Below are 22497 nucleotides of genomic sequence, written 5' to 3' on the forward strand. Positions count from 1 at the left end.
CAGCAATGACCACAATCCATTCTCAAACACAGCACAAAATTAATTAGAGTTCTGCATGGGAAGGCCTGGGCCAGCTTCTGGCCTCTCTGTCCCCATTTGTCTCTTTCCGCAGCTTTCTCCACTCCAGAGAGCCGGAGAACATGCTGGAACAAGTCCTGGTCCTGCCTGGCTTCCCATTACTTACCCCCAACCCCCAACAAAGGACTCGGAAGAAGCACATGATTAACTCCAAATTATTTCGACTGATATGAACAAGAGATGGTGACTCGGCCAAGAGAGGGAGACGAGGGAGCCTGACTGCGTGTGAAATGTGTGTTCCACGAGCCTTCAAGTGACAGCGACCAGCAAACTGTAACTCAAACAAGCAGCGGCAAGTTATTTATATTCCTTCTATCTGCAGAACAAAAGCAAAGCGGACAAGACCAAGATGCCCGGCACTGAACAACCTGGACCGGCCTCACCGATCCAGCGCACTTACGAGCTGACTGCGCTTTTCCTCCAGCTTGTCACCGAAGATCTGCGCTCCTTTTCATAACGCACAGCCTCCACTCACGAAAACATTTGAAAGCACTGTCAAGTCTTCTCGTTAGGGCTGGGATAATGGGACATATGCAATTAAATCAAAGCTGTTTCTCTCTTTGCCGGCCTCGGAAACTTCAATGCTTTGGAACTTTAGGACAAAAGGGATCATCTAGCTTTGGACGGCTCGGTTCAACTCGCGCTGTCAGTAACCAAGGGTTAATGCATCACGATTAGCACTCGTGGGTCTTTATCTGATATATTTTTAATTAACGGTATCCCACTCAAGCTCTTGAAGCCACCCCCCCCCCCCCCCCCCCCCCCCCCTCCAGAAAAAAAAAGAGGGCAGGGGGGAGTTTTGACAGGGCTAATTAATGAGCGTTTGGAAAAACGTGGAGGCAAGACGTTGGGTTCATTAGACAAGTCAGTCTGCCACACATCAAACAGGCCATAGTGGTCTGTCTGATCCTTCTTTTTATTTCCCATCTCAGAGTGGTGGATGCTGGGAAGGGACGGAGGGAGTGGGAATGAGAACAGAGAGTAAAAGAGAAAGACAGAGCGAGGGAGAGGGACAAAGAGTAGCGCTGGCACTTTGCAACAGGAGAGATGAATGACTTTTTACCTCAGAACACCAAGGCCTTAATGAAACCTCCAGAGGCTAAACAATGGCATCTCTGAGACAGAGAGATACACAGAGCACTGCACACATACTCGCGTAGATGCATGGGTATGCGATGGCTGCAAAGTCCACCGCACAATTATCCGCCACCGTATGGTACAAAAATTATGACCACACAGAGAGCGCATGCACACACTACATATTCATCACCAACACAAACTGGCAGAGATGCACGTCGTCTCACTGTTTGGCCGAAATGTGCATGTATTCACACTTCTATACAGAGACACAAATGTACAGTAGAAAAGGAGGGCACAAATTCTTATCTTGGATCGTATGTGGGGCCATCTATGAAAAAAAAAAAAAACAGGTCACACAAACTTCCCTAATTATTTGGCATCTCAAAATAGCTTATATGCTCTCTACCACCCAAAACCAAATACAGATTCCTTCCCACTGCCTCAAAACATCAGAAGGAAGATGGAAAGATGCATCCTGCATTTAATAGCTCCATATTTCAGAAATTAATGGACTAGTTCACCAAAAATTCTGTCATCATTTACTCACCCTCTTGATGTTTCAAACAACACTTTCTTCTGTAGATAATAATTAGAGCTGTGTATTAGCCAGAGTTGTGAAATTAAAGTATGGTGCGATACATATTGCGATGCACCATGCACATTGTTCGTTGCAAATACAAGTGCAAATTATTATTATTATTATTATTAATGGAATGGTTCATAATTCTGTCAGTATTCTGTCAAAGAGACACAAAACTTTAATCTCCACAAAGCATTTAAAATGAAGTTAAATACAACAATATGACAAAACTGACACATTCAAAAAAAGACATTTGACTTCATTGACTTAAATGTCAACCAATTGACTGTACACTCCTGAGTTATTAAACAATGAAAGCATACATTAACTAACACCATGCCTTACTGGCTCTTGATATCAAACGTGTAATGTGGTTTGGATCGTCATGTAATATTGGACAAAAACAGCTGGAACAACTTTTGTAATGTCCTAAAAGTGGAGTAAATATTGACAGAATTAACATTTTTAGGTGGATTATGCCTTTAAGGGACCACCAAGGTTTATTTTCAGATATATAGCTACCACTATTCCAAATCTAAAGGAAAAAGCACTGTTTTGATACAACAAACACTTCTCTGTTCACTTCAGCTCAACACTCTGTAAGGATGCCTGGCGGCCATCTTGCTGCCAATATTTCATTTCTTGCCCATTTTCTCCACATTTTTGTCTTGATTTCTTTGTTTTTGGCGGAGGCTAAGGGTGGGTGAAAACCCATTGGCTCGGCCTGCTTCAGCCATCTGGGGACATAACTCAAATGGGCCTCCACTATCGGCCGACCGGCCGACTCATAAGGCCGTTATAAAGAAAGAGCCGGGGACACAAACAGAGACATCAATCTTCCCTGATCAGCAGAAGATAGAAAGAGAAAGAGAGCCCCCAAAACCGGAGAAACAAACTGAATGACAATGTAGAGGGTCTGGATCAAGTGTAGGTCCAGCCAAAGCTTTACTGACCTCTGCTTTGCTGTGCTTTTGTGAAACTGTAGTGGGTTTTTGTGTGCGTGAGAGGGTGAGAATTGAGATATGTTAATGATTGTTTAAAATAGTTAAGGAAACAAAGTACAGATATTCAATATGTTTTGCATTTCATACAGCAAACAAATTCTTCATGTTGTCCCAACACACATTTATTTAACTAACTTAATTGTTTTTACAAATGTAAGTGCATTGAACATAAAATGATAAACAGAAGAATTACGTTGATTCAGCACATTTTACATTAGTATTTAGTATTAAATAAGCATCAAAAATCTTTTGTTTGAGTGAGTGGATAATATAAATACATTTATGGGATAAAATATTTTCATAATAGTTACCTATCAAGTACTTCTATAAATTACACATTTCATTTATGAAATGTAATAATGCCAAATACTGAAGTATTTTATAGTATAGTCCCATTATCCAGCTTTGTTTTGTACTGTTAAAATAACAGTGCAACCATTGAGTAAATAACATTACACTGGTACATTGAAATAACAAGATTTCAAAGACAACCAAAGCGAATGGAGGGGGAGAAACCAGTCAAGGGCAGTTTCTATGAGTTTAAAATAAAACTAGAATCACTGTTCTCAACAGCAAAACACCAAAGATGATATGAGAATTTGATATCTATTATTGATTGCATCATGAACTGTCCATTTGAAGTAACTGCCTAAGGCAAAATGATTGCTTGCTTATGTGTTTTAGCAAAAGAATTAGAAAGAGATCTTTGCACGAGTGCTAGAACAGAAGCAATCTAAACAAGGCAGTCAATCAAAGTCAGAGACTTATCGACATGAGCAGCATTTCAGCAGAAACGCCACATTTCTGCCGCTCCATCCACTTCTCCGTCCCTTTCTCTAATTCTCTCAATGAATGCATGAAGGCAAGTCCAGGTTATCATTCCTTGTCTTTCCCCCTTCATTCTTCTTCCCCTTTCTCCATCATTCTCAATTAATGTAGGGGATGCACTCAGCTTATCTGCTCTCTCCTGCATCTGTGAATATGGAAGACCTGTTCCCCGAGACACCGGAGCAAGATATCATGCATACAGTATCACAGCACTATCACAACACAAATTTATTATATACACCACTGTTTCAGGAGAAAACTGTGTGCAGGCACGTGCACACATAGGGCTCAACCTGTGCAGTGCACATGCCCTTTTTAGTCTTGGCTAGAAAGTGCCCTTCCAAAATTATCTGAAGTGCCCCTGCGATTTTTTTTTTCTTTTTAAAGTTTTTCCAATATGATGTTTATGATTTTCTTCTTCTGGAGAAAGTCTTCTTGGATTTATTTCGGCCCGAATAAAAGCTGTTTTTATATTTTTTTAAAACATTTTTATTAGCCCCTTTAAGCTATATATTTTTTCTATAGTCTACAGAACAAACCATCGTTATACAATAACTTTTTTAATTACCCTAAGCTGCCTAGTTAACCTAATTAACCTAGTTAAACCTTTAACTCTCACTTTAAGCTGTATAGAAGTGTCTGAAAAATATCAAGTAAAATATTATTTACTGTCATCATGGCAAAGATAAAATATATCAGTTAATAGAGATGAGTTAATAAACCTTTTATGGTTAGAAATGTGTTGAAAAAAATCTTCTCTAACTTAAACAAATTAGGGAAAGAAAATAAACGGAGGATAATAATTGAGGGGGGCTAATAATATATATATATATATATATATATATATATATATATATATATATATATTCTTTTAATCGTTCTTTAAACATAATCAAGTTAAAATGGCCAAATCGCCCAAATCTAGTTTATATATTGACAATTGATCTTTGATATTTTTCATTTAAGACTCATTTTGAGCACTCGTTTTGTACTTTCAGCAAATATGACTGCAGTTATTCACAATGAGTGGATATTAGTGGATATAGAACTTTCGGGAACTTTTTTAAAAGTAATAATTTTTGCTGTTAAGGTCCAGTTATACAGTCTATTGAAACCCTATTACCTGTTAACATAATTGGATAATATGCTGAAACAAATAATAGAGACAGTTCCAGTTAACAACCGGACACCCAAAACCAGGACTGTACCAAACAAACAATCAAACAAAGCAAAAAAAAAAAAAAAAAACAGGTGTATCTAGTCAGACTAACCCATCTATAAATGCAATAATTTGCAATCAACTCCATTTTGCAATCCTGCTGATTTAAAGTTATTTATTTAATTCAGCTACATCAATCTTCAACTGGTTACATGTCACATGATGAGGACTATGAAGACAGAGTTCAACAAATTTGAACACTAGAACACAGCAAAACAACTTTACACAATCTTACATTTCTGGGCTCCTTCATTTAAATCTGTATGAATGAAAGTCAATAGTATGAAGATAATTGTGTGCATACTGCATCTGTATAAGAACAGGTTGTTTAAATAAATAGTAATATAAGGGAGCAATTCCAATGGTATGGATGCAACATTTGCAGTAAAAACTCAACACATAAATTCTCAAAGAAAGTATGGACAAATTACCATGTTTGTAAACATTCAGGATGCGCGTGCAGCGAGGTTGCAGAAAAAAAACGGGAGCGCTAGCATTTACAGTGAGGGAATGACTTCCAATTTGGTACAGAGTTCGTTGTTGTCTTAGAAAGTTATATTGATTACATATTATATATATTATTTACATGATGCTTTTAGCATATTATAACAGCTTTTCACCCAGTGATAAGCACAATTATTTGGCAAAATTTATGTTAAAGTGAGCAGCATTCATCTGACAGGTCCATTTGCGATAGCACCCTTCCAATGGATATTGGATAAGACAAAATGGCCAAGCATCCAGCCCCAAATATACAACTATCCCATTGAAACTCCAATTGTAATTTTACAGGACAGAAGTTAAAGGCCTCCAAGTCTTTGGATGCCAACAATTTTGTTCCATGTGGCCATGTGCAAGAAATAATGTTCCATGATTACCAGGTTCAAAACTTTGTAGTGCTAAAACCGAGGTTCTGCCTAGCCAAAGACCAGGAAAAAAGACGGAACTGTACAAGGCCTGGGTAATCATCAACAAGCAAAACGACTGCATTCTGACAGCGAACGGTACCTGTACAGCAGGGCATGAGAACTTACACTTTTACATTTCATTCTTAGCATTCGGTGTCCACAGTTTAATTAACAATATTTAACCGTTTTTGCTCAAATCATTGCTGCAATCAAAAACGAGTAATGTGTATGATTCAGCATAGTGTGAACTTACCTGATATAAAATGAGAACTGCAGAGTCAAGGATTTTTAAAAAGGTTGTACTCCATTCAGCTCCCTTTTAGCCAAAGACGTCTGTGAAAATAAACATATGTTATGGATATGATCAAAAAAGTTAGCAAGTTTACAGTATACAACATACTCTGTAGAAATTCTATAAATTAAACTACACAACCCAAAAGAAACAATGCTAATCAAAAGGATAGTAGTCAGCTCACTATAGAACAGAAATTATTGATTTTATTTTGATTAAGATTTTTGCATTTATGAGGAAAAAGCTTCATTATGAATGTTACGTCTGTCGGTTATGGATGTGACAAAAGTGAAATTGCCATTTGTGTGACTTTTGTAAATCAAATATAATAGTTTGAAAACATTGACAGACATTTTTGAGCATTTTTTAAGTACTGTAAAGTACTTGCTCACACAAAAAACAGTTTCCATATTTTGGTGATTTTTTTTATTTTATGGCAAGTTTGACATATGCATGGAATTGCTCAAGGATAGTTTACCCAAAAGTAAAAATCCTCAAGTAATTTTCTAGAAAATATTTCACAACCCATAAAATTGCCATAGTTTTTCCAACTATGAAAGTAAATACTGTAGGTGGACAGATCTGTATAGTTACTGACATTCTTCCAAATACCTTGCTTTGTGTTCGGCAGAACAAATACATTTATATGGGTTTGGAACAATCTAAGGGTGAGTAAATGATTTTTCATTTTTGCATGAAATATCCCTTCAAAGAACAAATAACGTTTTTTCCCTAGGCTGATAAATACCATTCATTTTCTATAATGGTCAATTTTAACTGCACATATAAAGCCAAGTTGTGACCTTTTTTCGGTTCATGATCACCTACTGTACACTTATGAAGTCAATTTCTTGTTTCTATGTTTGTTTATTAGGTCGGGTGACCTTTTGAATCTCTCAGATTGAAGAAACAATTTTAATTAAAATTTTAAAACAAATAATAATAATAATAATAATTATTATTATTATTATTATTAATATTATTATTATTATTCCATGAATGTTCTCAACAACATTTTTTTAAAAAGATTAAACTTTTTTACTATAAACTCAAATATTTGGGACACCCTTTACAATAAAGTTTTATTAGTTCATGTATTTCTTAACATGAACAAAGAATGAACAATGAAAACCTGAACAGCATATATCAATCATAGTTCAACATTTATGAATGTATTATTCAAATCTAAACAAAAAATCATGTTAGGCACTTTATGTTCAAAAGTCCATAATAATTTTACAGCTTCACATGTTTTCAAATGTCATCAGTTTTCTTATTTATGTCTGCAATTGGATGATGGTATACAAATATAATACACAACACAGCTAAGAACTTCCATACACTTATGATAGGAACTTTAGAGCACTAGCATTTCAATTTCACAGTAAGCAAAGGAAAAGCTAATTATAAACTTGATGAAGAAAGAAAAACACTATATAGCCATGAATGGCATGAATAAAAATGACAACTGTTAGCAAACGCATCACTTTGAAAGCATGTGAGAGAAAACTCCGGTCAGCCACTATATCTTCTGAGACATTTGAAGAAAAGGTCTCCTTATATCGGCAGATATAAACTCAAAGCCTTAATCAGAGAAAGTTTCTCAATGCGTTCGTCTGCCACAACAAAGTGCTATTAGTCGGCATTCTTGGTGAAGTGCAGGTGTAGCAGGAAATGATTGACAAACGGAGGCCTACAAGGCAATGGAGAGCGTGCTGCGACTTTAACCATTTATGATCCGCCAGCAGACATCAAACAGCAAGCCTGGCTTTTATTGACAGCCAAGACGCAGGATGTCAAATGTTTACCATTACTTTCAAGTGCTACATCAGAAGCTTTTCTTCTAGCTGTTTTTCAACCACTGAAGCCAGTTTCTCTCACTCACTCACTCTTTCTCTCTCTGTCTCTCGCCCACTCCTCCTTTCCTCTGATGAAGAGGCTGATTAAAGTTATGTAAGTGTCACCTGTCTGCCAGGTCTCTGTTTTCACTAGAGCAAAGACGCCAAATTAAGCACATCTAAATGCTAATGTTTGAATGGCTGGAGAAATCGAAAGAGAAAAGAGGGCGACTGAGGCTGATGAGGAAAAAAAATATTACACTTTCTTCACAACAAATTCTTCTTCTCCTCCTTTTGGTTAAATTGAGCATTCCCTGATGATTTTAACAGGATCTGATTAACTGCCATCACAAAACCTAGAGAGCGTCGATCCAAATAATCCTCTAAGCAAGGACAAATGCTATGAAATGTTTTACAGGCCTTTCATTTGAATATGGAGAGTGGTACATGTGTTTTCTTTTGCTGAAATTTGATCAGCGAAGAAATTGTGCACATATTTGGGTGTCGGTGTAAAAAGTTAGAGCACACGTGCTTGTGGTCAAACTGTGAATAGTATTTTGTTTTTGTACAACAAATTGTATTTTGTTTTTAGTTTTTTGTTTTAGATATGGATGCAAGTAAATTTTCTTATGTTTGTTTTATTCTTTAAAGATCAATTAAAATATCTTACAAAATTTAAATAGCATAGGGGAGCGCAAGGCACAAGGTAACATGGGGTAAAATGTAACACAGAGTTTTAAGGTATTTACCAGGGTTAGCTATGGCATGCTTCCGAGGTTTTGACCATAGTGTTGATAGACGTCTTCCTGCCAATTATTGAAAAACTTTGCCATAATTTGGTTGAAAAACACTGGAAAAAACCTATTTTGCAGCATAAACATATTTTTTTATTATACTTGATATATATATTTTTTTATTTTAAAGAAAATCTGTGAAGGTGTGCGAGAAAAATTTTATATTGTTGTAATCACCGTCTTCTAGGCTAAAAGATGGAACCATTTTCAAAGATGTAAATTACAGAAGTGACTGCGATCCAGTTTTGAGAAAAACACAACACAGTGGGGTGTTAGTTGTAACAGGGTGTTACAAATAAGCCACACACTATTGGACACCAAATAAACTAACAAAATAATTGTTGAATTTTGAGTGTAATGTTGGGAACTTTTTAAATAAAAATATTTTTTAATTAAAACATATATGTTTTATTGCTAATAATGAAAATAAAAGCATTCTATAATATTGCAAATAAATCCAAATGTGTTTACCCAATAGATAAATAAGCATGCCCTGCTGTGTAGAATTAAAAAATTGAGTTAAGTAGTGAGGAAATAAACAATTTAAAGTAAACTTAATTTTAATTGTTGGTAGCACAACTGCCTCACAGCAAGAAGGTCGCTGATTCGAGCCCCAGCTGTGTCATTTGGCATTTCTGTGTGGAGTTTGCATGTTCTACCCCTGTTGGCCTGGGTTTCCTCTGGTGCTCTGGTAAATTGTCCGTAGTGTATTTGTGTGGATAAGAGTGTTCGAGTGTTTTCCAGTGATGGGTTGCAGCTGGAAGAGCATCCGCTGTGTGAAACATATGCTGGATAAGTTGCCGGTTCATTCTGCTGTGGCTACCCCTGATTAATAATGGGACTGAGCTGAAAATAAAATGAATGAATGAATTTAAATTAATTGTGTGAATTTTGACTTTATAGGCATGTTACAGGTCACCATCCGTCTGTTACAATGGGCTCTATGCACAGCTAGAGTTTTAAAGCCAACGATTAACTTCCGGTGAAAGCTTAATGTGACTATTTTCAATTTGTACAAAACTTGTCAGTGAACTATGAGGCAAAGGCATGGCAGGGAAATAGATTTTATTGCAGTGCTTCTTGTCCGATCTGAGACCTACTTTATATCTTATATCTAACAAGCAATGAAAAATCGCTGATTTTTAAAGAAATCAGACCTTAAACCTGACCATTTTTAATGGAAAGACATTTGGCTGCCTGGCTGAGAATTAAAAGTCTGTGTGCATACAGCCTATTTGCCCCGCAGGTGAGGTAAATTGTAAAATTTTTACTCCTGGCACTTTTGGCAATACTGCACAGAAACCATATAGGTTCGGCGATCATACTTAATTCAGTGCTCATTTGTAGGAGAGGCTTGTGTGTTGTTGGTAAAAAAAAATATGGTTTGTCTAACCCAATTACTTTGTTCATTATTTGGCCAAAACCTACTTTGTGCTCCGCTCTCACCTACTGTCATTTAGAGCAGTTGTTTTTATAAAAATAAAAATGTTCAGAATAAAATGTTTTTATTCATAGCTACAGAAAAACAATGAGGATCACTACATCAAATCCTAGTGATTTCTTAACTCTTCTGAAGTAGTGTTCTCTAAAACATGTAGCTACACATGTCTATAAGCTACTCTTTCTATTGTTATTGTTAATTACAATAACATTTTTGCATGATAAATGACATTGAAATTTTGGAACAAATGTCAACAGTACTTTACAGTAATAGTTTTTAAAATACGTTTTACTCAAACACTATAAATTTTGAGAAACTGGAAATTCACAAGTGGTCTCGTAGCTTTATGCAAAAAAGCGACATCACCGCATGTCAAAAGGCGTTTGTCCTATGATGTGTCACTTTAGTATGGATTTCCATCACTTGGAACACAAACGTGCTGTTTATCTGGTGTGATTTTGCAGGTGAAAGGAGGCAAACAAAGACTTACATTTAGTGAATCAAACATCAGCGTGCTGTGAGACTCTCTCGGGAAGAATGGAAGATTGAGGTGACAGAGAGCGCCATCTGTCGGTGTTTTGCGGCACAAACTGGAGAGGGGTAGGATAATGTGGCCTTTTTCTTCCGGGAAATATGACTTGAAACACTTTTTGAAGAACTGTTAGCCATCTTTAACTGTTTTTGTGTGATTTCGTATTGATATCATAGACAACAAAAGCAGCTGAATACACACTAACGTTAACACTAACAGTACATAATTTTCTGCTGTTTAGTTTAGGCTATGTTGCTGGACAAAGCAATACAGGAAGTCTTGAATGAGTGTCAGCATTAAAAGTCATCAAATCATAAGTCATTGATGTTGAATCAGTGTATTAAGGAAAAAGTATATACTTATGAAACAAAGAATACGTTCCTATGCATAGTTGTTTTAATTTTAGGCTAACTAAGTAATAGGGGAAAAAATCTATTTGGGAAAAATTTATTTGGTATAAAAGGAATATATTTGGTGTCTGTCAATACTTTACACACTGACAAAATAAACAAACCATTTTTTAAAGAAACATCTATTTTGTTGTATTTTATCAATTTTTGGAAGCATTTGCTAAATACATAGATTAAACAGATTGAATGTTTGCATTACTCGCAGTTGTGTCAATTGCATGTGATATTTGTGGGTTTTAAAGAAAATGTTACATCCCTCCCTCTAAATCAAAGCTAGACATTAAATGTATCTTATATTATATATCTTATATATCTTATATTTTATTAATCTTTCATTTTTGTTTACAAAAATACACAATTCCAAATGCTTATTTGTATTTGGTTGAACCACCTCTTCTCAACCCCTTAAAATAAAATTCTGTGGGTCTTAAAAACTGAGATATCACACACATTGTTTTTATTTAATTTTTTTTTTATTATCATTATTATCGTCTACCACATTTTACTTTTTTGCTGGTGTAAAACACTGCTTCTGTCATATATGTTAAGAAAAAAAGTTAATTTAATTAACAAAACAAATAATTAGTGAACTGTATGAATACATTTTCAAGTATCTTAATACATGTCATAAAAGGCACAGTCTGTTTCAGTGTTGACTTGACTAAATTATTATTATTATAATTTATTATTATTAGTAGTAGTAGTAGTAGTAGTTGTAGTAGTAGTATCTAAAGCACACTTTAAAATAAATCAATGTTTGTACAATGCATTCTAGTTCTTTCTGCAGCCATTCATATATACTATCTGCAAAGCAGTCAAAAAACAGCATATATACTCAGATTATGTGGATTAATTTCATATTTGCATGTCATATATTAATAGTAATGCATCAAATAAAAAACAAATACAATTAAAAATGTTGAATTAATTCGATTTTTTTATTACATTGTGAAAACTGACAACCATGTATCATACTCATAATCATACATTTGAAAGTTCATTTGTTTTCCTGTAATACTGAACCTTTTCTTAACTAAAGGAAAACACTTATTCTCTGAGAAATTGATTTACACAAGCAGCATCAGTACATATCCAACAATGCTTTGTAGCCTGTCCACTCACCCCAATTAAAACCAAGGTTTAGGTGCCCTTTAAAAATACCATTTTTTTCCACGACAAATTAAGTCTCACCAAAAAGATAAAAAAATAAATGGGGAAACTGACTTTTTTTTCCCGAATCCAGTCATTACTAATCTGGAACCTAATTACTAGCAGGGCAGATTTTCCTCTCTGATTTTCTCCAGCCAATTAATTTATATTATTTTCAGGATGACATTCAGTCCTGCGCTCCTTTTGTCTTTCTTTTGCCGCTCACTCCCACACACTCCTATCATTCAGCCTCCAGTATTATAAAACACACACACATAAACACACACTTCTCATTTGCTGGTGTTAGACACTGACCAACACCTTAGCTACTCATCTACTTAGATATGAAATACATTTATATATATAGAGAGAGAGAGAGAGAGAGAGAGAGAGAGAGAGAGTGAGAAATCCATACTGCACATAACAAATTCATTAAAATGCTACGCAGACATTCATACTGTTTCTCTAGAGCTCCGGCATTAACGGTAGGACCGCAGCTTTGCGGTACCATATTTTCTCCATATCTTCCTATCTCCGCACTGCTAATGCCTGCTAGTCCTCCTGGATAACCAGTTAAGCAATGTCGGTAATTAAGTGCTAATTAAACTTAAAGCCTGTAGTTAGGCAGTGCCCTACATATTGCCTTTGCTATAGTGTAATTACACACACTGCTATTTTAAAGGCCGCTGGAGACTGGCTGAATTGTAATGGTATATACGGTGCGCAGCGGCGGAGGCGAGGACTGAGGGTCAGGATGTGTGGTCAGGATTGCAGCCTCAGGGGTCAAAGGTTAGAACAAGGTTGGCCTCAAATAAGCCTCTGAGGTTTATAGCCCTTTAAGGCCCTGCATGAATTCATCTCTGGCTATGATGAATCGGCCTTCGTCAGCGCTTTGTCAGGACAGAACAGTGATCAATGAAAAGCTGCTGAAATAGTGCTCGTTTCTACAGGAAGAAAACGCTGTCCGGATGCTGTCCTTCACTTTAAATGATAATTAATAATATGTAATGCTGCAGTTGTTCATTTTTATGTGTACATCTATAGTATAATTGCAGCTAAGTTAAAAAAAAAAAAAACCTCATACAATTCAGGTTTCCTGCAAAAACTGATCATCTGATTTTAAAATGTCAAAGGAATAGAGTTTATTGTACACTGTCAACATATGTTAAGTAGCAGATGGAAGTAATTTAACAGAAATATAGTTTAAGCTTGTGATTGGCAGGTGTTTAAGCTTTTTTACACTTAAAAATTGCATAATGGGACTTTGATCTCTGCTTTGACAACTTTTGATGTTGAACATTTTACTCTGCAGTTTAACAAAGTGACAAATGTTAACATTTCTACTAGTTGGAAATGATGTCTGGGTTGACAATGTAAATTATGCAACAAAAACTCAGTAGCTTGTAGTTCGTTTTCTTTTTTATTTTAGGATTTATTTGCTTTGCTTGAAGACCCAGTTTACACTGTGGACAACTGATATTATAAATGGTTCTAAAATATTTAAAGATACATTATCACATTGCTCTACTCATTAAAGTGCTGTGTTTATTCATGTCTTTGCTTATTTTAACCTAATTTGATTTGTATTATTCATTTTAATCTAATTTGTGTTTTTCTTTGTTTTCATCTAAATTAATTCATTTATTTTAATTACAATTTGGATAATTTATTAGTTTTAATCATTTACAATTATTTATCCCTCATTTTAAAATGATTATAATTACTAGATAGTGTTAATCTATCATTTATTAGTTTGTTTTTTATCTTATTTATTCAGTTTTTTAAAACAACTAAATATATATATGAAGAGTTCCGTTGCAAAAACCTCTAAATGCCATCTAAAGTTTTTTTTTTCTTTCCTAAAATGAGCATTTTTTTTATCATCCTCCTATGTTTATGTTAAAGTATTTCACTTTAAAGGCAATTCACTTTATTTGTGCCTATAAAAGTAGCCTTATCTCAAACCAGTCTGGCCATTCTCCTCTAACCTCTGGCATCAACAAGGCATTTGCACCCAAAGAACTGCCGCTCACTGGATGTTTTCTCTTTTTTTGGACCATTCTCTGTAAACCCTAGAGATGGTTGTGCGTGAAAAGCCCAGTAAATCAGCAGTTTCTGTAATACTCAGACCAGCTCGTCTGGCACCAACAACCATACCACGTTCAAAGTCACTTAAAATACCTTTCTTCCCCATTCTGATACTCAGTTTGAACTGCAGCAGATCGTTTTGACCATGTCTACATGCCTTAATGCATTGAGTTGCTGCCATGTGATTGGCTGATTGCAAGTTGTTCTATTGTAAGGCAACATTATAAGTTGTTCTATTAAGGTAATGTAAGACCTATTAATGCAATTAATGGTAATGCTAGTAATTTTGTAGATGTAATCACAGCATCTGACAAAACCTGAACAGAGAGTTCAGCTAGAGGTCATGTTGACCCAACCCAACTCTAAATGCAATCACATTGTACTTCTTTACCATGTGCATTAAAGGTTAGGGTTACAGTTGTGTGGTGGATACTCAGGCTAATGGACTTGAACACACAAAGCAGAGGAACAAGGTCACAGCCAGAAGTACAACACAAAAATCCAGTGGCCTCTAAATCTGTAATTTCCTCTTGACACTAATCGTAAAACTCTGCTTAAAAATGTGTTCAGTCCCGCTCCTGACGCTGAGTTTGATTCCAGCTCCGCATCTCCAGTTGCACAACCGAAGCATTATGCCGCATGCGATCATTTGTCATACAGTAATGCTCCTGGGATTTTCAAAGTAAAATATGCTTTGCTAAGTTTAAATATTTACAGACAACACGGGTACGTTCAGCTCTTTGTTTTGTCACTTCAGAGGCTGCTGCAGGACAGGTCTGCGCTTTACGACGCGATACGCAGGACTGGTTCCTGATCATTTGACAAACATCAAGAGTTCGTTAGCTGATGAATCTCCTCTCGGCTGGACACCCAAAATAACTCCGGTTCATGTGGCGACAATACTTATGGTTTGTTTGATTCCTTCTGCCAGAGAGACGTTAAGCAAAGGACGAAGTAGCACTGAAAATATTTACAGCAAATCATGAGCGACAGTCAGCGTTACTCATTAAGACGTATTAGCGGTGATTTGAGCCGAGCTGACGCACACATCGCCTTCTCCAGCCCAAATGAGAGCAGAAGCTCTGACAGCGACATCGGTGCCTCTTCAAGACATTCAAGCACCGAGCGTAAATTCAATATGAGAGGGGGAAAAATAACAGCAGAGAGGGCGATTGTGTTTTTCTCCTTCATTCCCAGATAACAGAATTTCAGGGTGACAAACTTCAAGTGCAACACTCTGCCTCAGGGTGAGTTAATTACATTAATTTTCCCTGACACTCTCACAAAATAAAGAAATCGAGAAAATAACCCAACAAGATAGACACTGGAAAACAACATTTTATGTGGCCCCTTTTTTCTCTTATTTATTTATTTTGTCAGCGATGATGAAATTAGTACAGAGGGCTCTCGCTGCCTATAATCAATCATTACTTTCGGTAGGTGCCAGAAAGCACCAACTGAAACCATATTTTCTTCACTTGTGGACAAAGGCTTCGAGATTGCGTGCCGCCCTTGTCCATAAATATATCTGGCCTTGACAACCCGCAGGATTGGCTTTGAGATTTTACAGAGTAAACATCTGTTTGTGTGGGCCCTGAGACACGCTGTGCTCTTTTACCCAAAACAGCAGAGCCTGTTTAAAGTGAATAAAGCAGCAGGACTCTACAAGATTCATTTGAGGAGCAGACACTATACAAGAGGCTGTGACACATCTGCTGTATGCTGGGAAATGGTACTGAATACAGTTTTTACTCTATACAGACCTTATACTAGTAATGAGTATTTATTAGTTTAGTTGCCTTGTAAATGTGTGTGTGTGTGTGTGTATCTAGCACCAACAAACTAAAATCAAATAAATATATAATAAATCTTATTTTAAACTTCAGAAAGTCATCTTGATCAGTCTATTTGCCTAATAACGTTGAGCTGCTGCCATTTGATTGGCTGACTGGATATTTGCATTAATGAGTAGTTGAACAGATGTATCTAATGAAGGAGCTGGTGATTGTGTGTATGTGTGTGTTCACATATGTATAATTCATGTCAGCCAAATGTTTGATTTCTGTATGTTGATGTACTTCAAACTGGAATAGAAGATTGAGAAGGGGGCGGGGCTTTCTTGTTGCACAACATTCCATTGAAGCAAACTAATGGTAAAAGTGGTAATGGTATAATGGTATAAATCCTGTATCAGAGTGACAGCAATGTTTTGTCAGCTTGTCTTCCTCTAAGAAAACAGTTGATGGTCGGCTAGCAAATCCCTCCCCACCCTCCAGCCCCCTGGTTTAAGGTAAAATTGTCAAGCGCTGACCGGTCCGCAGTGATAAAGGGGTTGAGGACCGCTGGTCCAGTGTGACCGCAGCTTCATTGTGGATCAAGTCTACATTTCTAGAGAGCGTGAAATATGTACCCAGGGGTACGGCTGGCAGCATTTCTTCAGTAAACCAAAAGCTATAAGATGGTATGATGCCACCGACAGCTTCTGTTCCTTTTTGTGCTACCGCTGACCACTTACCACTATATGGACAGCTTTTTCGGTGTTCGGCCAGTATCTTGCCACATACACCAATGGACTTGGGATGTAGAGTGGAGTGGACTGTGATGATGTGGTTTAAATTTGGCAAAGAATGGTTCCAGAAACCAGGTAAAACAAAAGCAAATAAAGAAACAAATAAATAACAGGCTGAAAACATATAGTAAAACCTGAAAGCATGGTAAAATCACGTGGTCACGGCCGTTTATCTTTTGTAGATTTCTTTTGAAAACACTATTGGTTGGGTTTAGGGAAGGAGGCAGTTGGTCAGTCATCAGCAATGTGGTTGGCTGAAATGCATATTGCGGCCTCTGGTGGATTTATGCTAGAAGAAGATTCGCAAATGGCACATTCAAAAGAAACTTGAGATCGTCAAAAAGTGTGCACAGCAGCCTCTGGTGGATGTGTGAAAACAAAAACTGCAAGCAGACAAAGCTTTGGGTACAAATTTCCCGGCCTCTAAAAATGTTGACTGGGGTACGTTTCCAAATTGAGCCTCATAAAGCTTCACATTGTAACAATTATATTATTTTTAAATTAAACAATGTTTAGCAAAAAATTATAGTTCGCTCAAAATCAAAATTTAAAATCACTATTTACTATTTCACACTCAAATTGTTTCAAACCATAATGAGTTTTTTCTACTGTTGAATTATTTAAATATCATAATGTGATATTTAAAATAACATCAGTAAGAAAACAGTAAGACTCCCATAGTAGGAAAAACAAATACAACAAGATTCCAGCTTTCTACAACGTATCTTCTTTGTGTTCAACAGAAAAAAGATTCAATAAGGTTTGCAACAAAGGGTTCATAAGTAACAGAATGTTCATGTTTTGCATGAACTATCCCTTTAATAGACTATTCAAACAACAAACATCCCCAAACTTGTTGGTTTACAAAGCTCTCATCAGAACATTAGCATTTTTAAGCCACGTTTTAAATTCTTCATATCTCAGTGATGTTGATAATAAACAACACAAGTGCGTCTAATGGCTTCATATCTGTTATGGAGTACAAAGGGTGTCGTTTTGGATGTCCAGGCGTTTATTTAACCGACGGATTTATCACACCGAAAACACTGACACCTTGACTTGTGTCATAATTCCCGTTTTACAAGCCCATATCTTCGCACATTATTTCGTTACATTAGGTGAATATTGCACTTAAAACTCCACCGTTTAATTACATCCACCAGTCTAATAAACACATTTTATAGCGAGCATAAATCACAAAAACAAAAACACACAGAATGTTGTTAACGTAACATATTTTATCATAAAGTGTAATCTATAAAAAAGATCAAGTTTGTACAAAAAAAGAGCTGAGCTTAAGTAAACGTAATAAATGTCGGGAACGCTGCCTATAAATCCTGCCTGCTGCATGTTGTTAGTTTGATACATTAGGTCATAATTTGCTATAAATAAATGTTTATTAGCTGGCCAGACTTGTTTTGATGTGTTAATGATATGTATTTAAGGAGATTCACAAGAAATGTTCAATTAGCGCACAACTTTCAACAGCATTGTCCCGGTCACAGTCGCCATTACACACCTGCATTAATTACAGAGGAAAAGCCTTATTTCCGAACATTTGCATGTTAAAGTGAGACTTAATTGAGTTCATTTAGATTCAGATCTGTCACATCTGTTGGTAAATTTAAAGTATAAAATGTAGATACAGAAGTATTCAAAGTGTTTTTAAACATCCTTCCACTAAAAACCCAAGACCTTTGGGGGTCTAAAAACCCCCCAAATGAGCGTTTTGTGTTCATGTCAGCAGATCCCTAGTCGGTTTAAGTGCCTTTCCCCCATATTGATTAAGATTACAGGAGGCCCAACACCAAAAACTGGTCCAAGATCAGCCATTAGAGGCCAACTGTGGCCAGAGCCCTGTGGCTGTATGGCATATGGTTACAATTTGTCACTAACACGCTTTCGGTTGAACCCAGGCTTGGGTCAGCCAGCAAACCCGCTGGCTACACACTCCCTTAAGCTCCATATTAATGACTGCTGAGGAATAGAAAGTGCTAAGCATAATGCCACGAACGCAAGTATTATTACAGACACCTGTGCAGAGACTCAGCGCTATTTATTCCTTCATTCATTCCTTTATTTCATTTCACCCAAAACAGCAACAATCAATAAGTAATTAATTTCACCACCTAAAGAAATGTATGGCATTTTATGCCTGAACAATCAAATCAAAGTGTAACATGGTTATGTAGGTATATGAATTAAGCTCTTAGGCTGGAAATGGATGCACAAAAAGTAAAGAATTTATTCTTACTTTTTTTCTTTTTTGCCATGTGCAGAATGGCTTTCTTTTATTCATTCATTTATTTATTTATTTATTTATTTATAACAACTTTTTTACATTTATATATTGCTAACTGTTACTGTTAATGCTTACTTACTAACTTATAAATGAGAACATTTTGTAAAGTGTTGCTGGGTAGTAACTGATTAAGTGTAACCTGGGTTATGAGATCAGGTTCCAGAAATGAAGTTCCTGTATTTGTAAGTCTGTGTGAACTACTTCACTCATTATTAGATTTCTGTATGGTTTTACTGATTACGGAGCTACATAGTATAAATTAAAATATGTCCTGATCATAGTGGCATTCACAGATATTAAAAAAAAAATTATCAAATAATCGTAATAATAATTTTCAAAAATCTTAAATTTGACATGAAATGACATTTTAATGTTTCTTAATGGGCAGCATGGTGGCTCAATGGTTAGCACCGTCACCTCACAGCAAGAAGGTGGCTGGTTTGAAGATCCTGGCATAATGCTGAAATGGTTGGCAGTTCATTCTGCTGTGGTGACTCCTGATAAATAAAGGACTAATCCAAAATAAAATAAAATGAATGAATGAATGTTTCTTAATGTTCGTTCATGTACAAACTTAATCCCTGGAACTTTAATTTAATATTTGTTTATTTGTTTAAGTATTTTATTGTGATTTAATCATTAACATACAAATGCCCTGCAGTTACTCGATAAACACCCCAATTTTGGGGGAAAAACCTTGTTGATTAAAAACAAATGCAGTGAATTTTTGTCTTTTTTAATTATATATATATATATATATATATATATATATATATATAAATATATATATATATATATATATATATATATATATATATTGCATTATGTTGTCTTGTTATTATAACAAATATACATGACACACATACACATTCATTCATTCATTTTCTTCGGTTTTGTCCCTTATTTATCAGTGGTCATGAACCGCCACCTACGCGGATGTCCTTCCAGTCGCAACCCAGTACTGGGAAACACCCATACACTCTCACATTTTCACACACACACACACACTCTCGTACACTACGGCCAATTTTGTTTACCCATTTCACCTATAGCGCATGTCTTTAGACTGCGTGAGAAACTGGGGCACCCAGAGGAAAACCGCTCAGCCACCGTGCCCACACACACACATACTGTATAAAACATTTTAATTTGGATGCAATTTATCATGATTAATCTGTCTCCATCACTAAAATTAAATTTAAAATATTGTTAAATCAACTAAATCAATTTGATAGCTAAAAAAAGGTAGCCTAGGTCAAAAGTAAGTGTAAAGCAATTAAAAAGAATTACAAATTAAATTACCTAAAATATTTAATGTAGATTGTTACAGGCCAAAAATTTTCAGTATAGGCGATTTTATTTGTAACAAGTAATGGACTTCTAGTGTGGACTACAGCATTCAGACATATTTGCAATATGTGTGTGTGTGTGTGTGTGTGTGTGTACTTACACAACCAACACATACAAGCTTCTGAACCGCAGCCCAGCCATATCCTCCATCCTGTAAAAGACAGAGCATGAAAGCCGAGTAGAGGCAATCCAAACACACTTGTTATAGCTGCTATAGGAAAGGAAATCTTACAGGGGGACTGAATAATGGAGTCTGAGGGACCAGCGGCGAGCTGAAAATGTTTTCTCAACCAAGACCGGGACGCAAAGCGACATTTCCCCAACTGACTAGGACATATTTTAGAGTGCAGGTATGGGAGAGGAAAAATGAGAAAGGGAGGGGGTTTGCTTTGACGTTTTGTTTGTTCTCCTAGGCAAAATGGAAGACATACATTGTCCCTTATTGCCTAAAGACCCACAATGCAATTGTAGCCCTCAGTGGCCACACGGGGAGTGCGATCCGGGAGTCACATGGTCAGATGGATCACATCAATTTACCAGGGGAAAAACAGAAAATAAGAAAACTACGACAGAAAAAAAAAGAAATAGAGAAAACAATACAGCTTTGTCTTCTTTTGACCTCTCGTGGCACACAAATACTATGTGTTATTGTGCGAGTAACACACAGCTAAATACAGAGGTGTTCTTGTGTTTGGACCAAAGAGGAGATAAATGAATCCCCATCTACGCTTGTCATGGCCGGACAGAGCGGGAGATTTAGCTGTATACTTGTGGACCTGTATCGCCACCCACTGGACACTTTTGAACTTACAGTTTAGCCAGTGTAGTGAGGTCTAATAGTTTCTCAGAGATGTTTAAATAACTATAGAAATCTTATTTTAAAATGAATATTTCCAAAAGTAGTATCGAAATAATTAAAATGATATGAAAATTTTATTTTAAAAAAATGTGTTCATCTAAACATATTTTTAATATATAGCATTTTGGCAAGTATTAAATATTTTGAAATATATCTAAAGTATTCTGTATATTCAATAATTTACAAACAAAATGCCATATAATGTTTTTGTGCATTATTGATGAGAACACATACAGATGGTGTTCAAGGGCTTTCCCAGTGATGGGTTGCCGACTAAGCCTAAAATAAATGAAAGAATGAATAAATACAGATACTTTTTCTCTGTGTTAGGATGCAGCTGTAAATCATATGCTGGCATGTGGTACAGGTGAATTGGGTAGGCTAAATTGTCCGCAGTGTGTGAATTTGTTTGTGGATGTTTCCCAGAGATTTGTTGTGGCTGGAAGGGCATCCGCTGCATAAAAAAAACTTGCTGGACAAGTTGGTGGTTCATTCCGCTGTGGTGACCCCAGATTAATAAAGGGACTACGCCAACAAGAAAATGAATATATATATATATATATATATATATATATATATATATATATATATATATATATATATATATATATATATATATATATATATATATATATATATATATATATATATATATATATAATAAAATGCTAATTTGTATATATAATGTGATGTAATAATGTTATGTCCATCTACAATCTGTTTCAATGTATTTTCTTGACCATGAAAGTATTTAAAGTATTAATATCTGAATTGAAATCGACAAAAATATTTAAACAAAAAATTAGAATTCCTTAAGCTAAACTTTACTTAAGTATAAAAACAACATAAGATAATTTTATACTTTAGAAAAAAAATATTTTACTTTATAAAAAATAGAGTTGGAAAAAAAAAGTCCTGTCAATTAATTGCTGATTTTTTTTTCTAGCATAAATAAAATCAATATAGTGTTGATTTATTTACATTTTATAATACCATGGAAGATCTAATGACTTGAATTTTTTATGGAAATTTAGTGTTGTCTTTGTTTTTTTTTGTTTTTTGTTTTGTTTTTTTAATAGGTTAATGTTCATTCATTTTCTTTTCAGCTTAGTCTCTTTATTAGTCTGGGGTCACAACAACAGAATGAACTGCCACCTTACCAGCATATATTTTACT

The 22497-nt window shown here is 35.6% G+C and overlaps 1 protein-coding gene across 7 annotated transcripts in view; it reads right to left on the reverse strand.

Moving 5' to 3' along the window:
• Positions 1 to 22497, reverse strand: part of LOC147836097 (uncharacterized) — a 158513-nt gene that overhangs the window by 124083 nt on the left and 11933 nt on the right. For 6 of the 7 annotated variants that reach the window (XR_015496148.1, XR_015496147.1, XR_015496146.1 and 3 more), the window contains exons 5-6: positions 20563 to 20613; positions 5951 to 6030 (exon numbers count right to left, since the gene is read on the reverse strand). The gene's annotated coding sequence lies outside the window, so the exon portion shown is untranslated. Of the gene's footprint in view, positions 1 to 2844; positions 3733 to 5950; positions 6031 to 20562; positions 20614 to 22497 lie in introns of those variants that run through there. The other variant, XR_015496144.1, reaches the window with a different exon arrangement.

This window comes from Danio rerio, chromosome 7 (genome assembly GCF_052040795.2).
Source record: "Danio rerio strain M-AB ecotype USA chromosome 7, GRCz13ab, whole genome shotgun sequence".
NCBI lineage: Eukaryota > Metazoa > Chordata > Actinopteri > Cypriniformes > Danionidae > Danio > Danio rerio.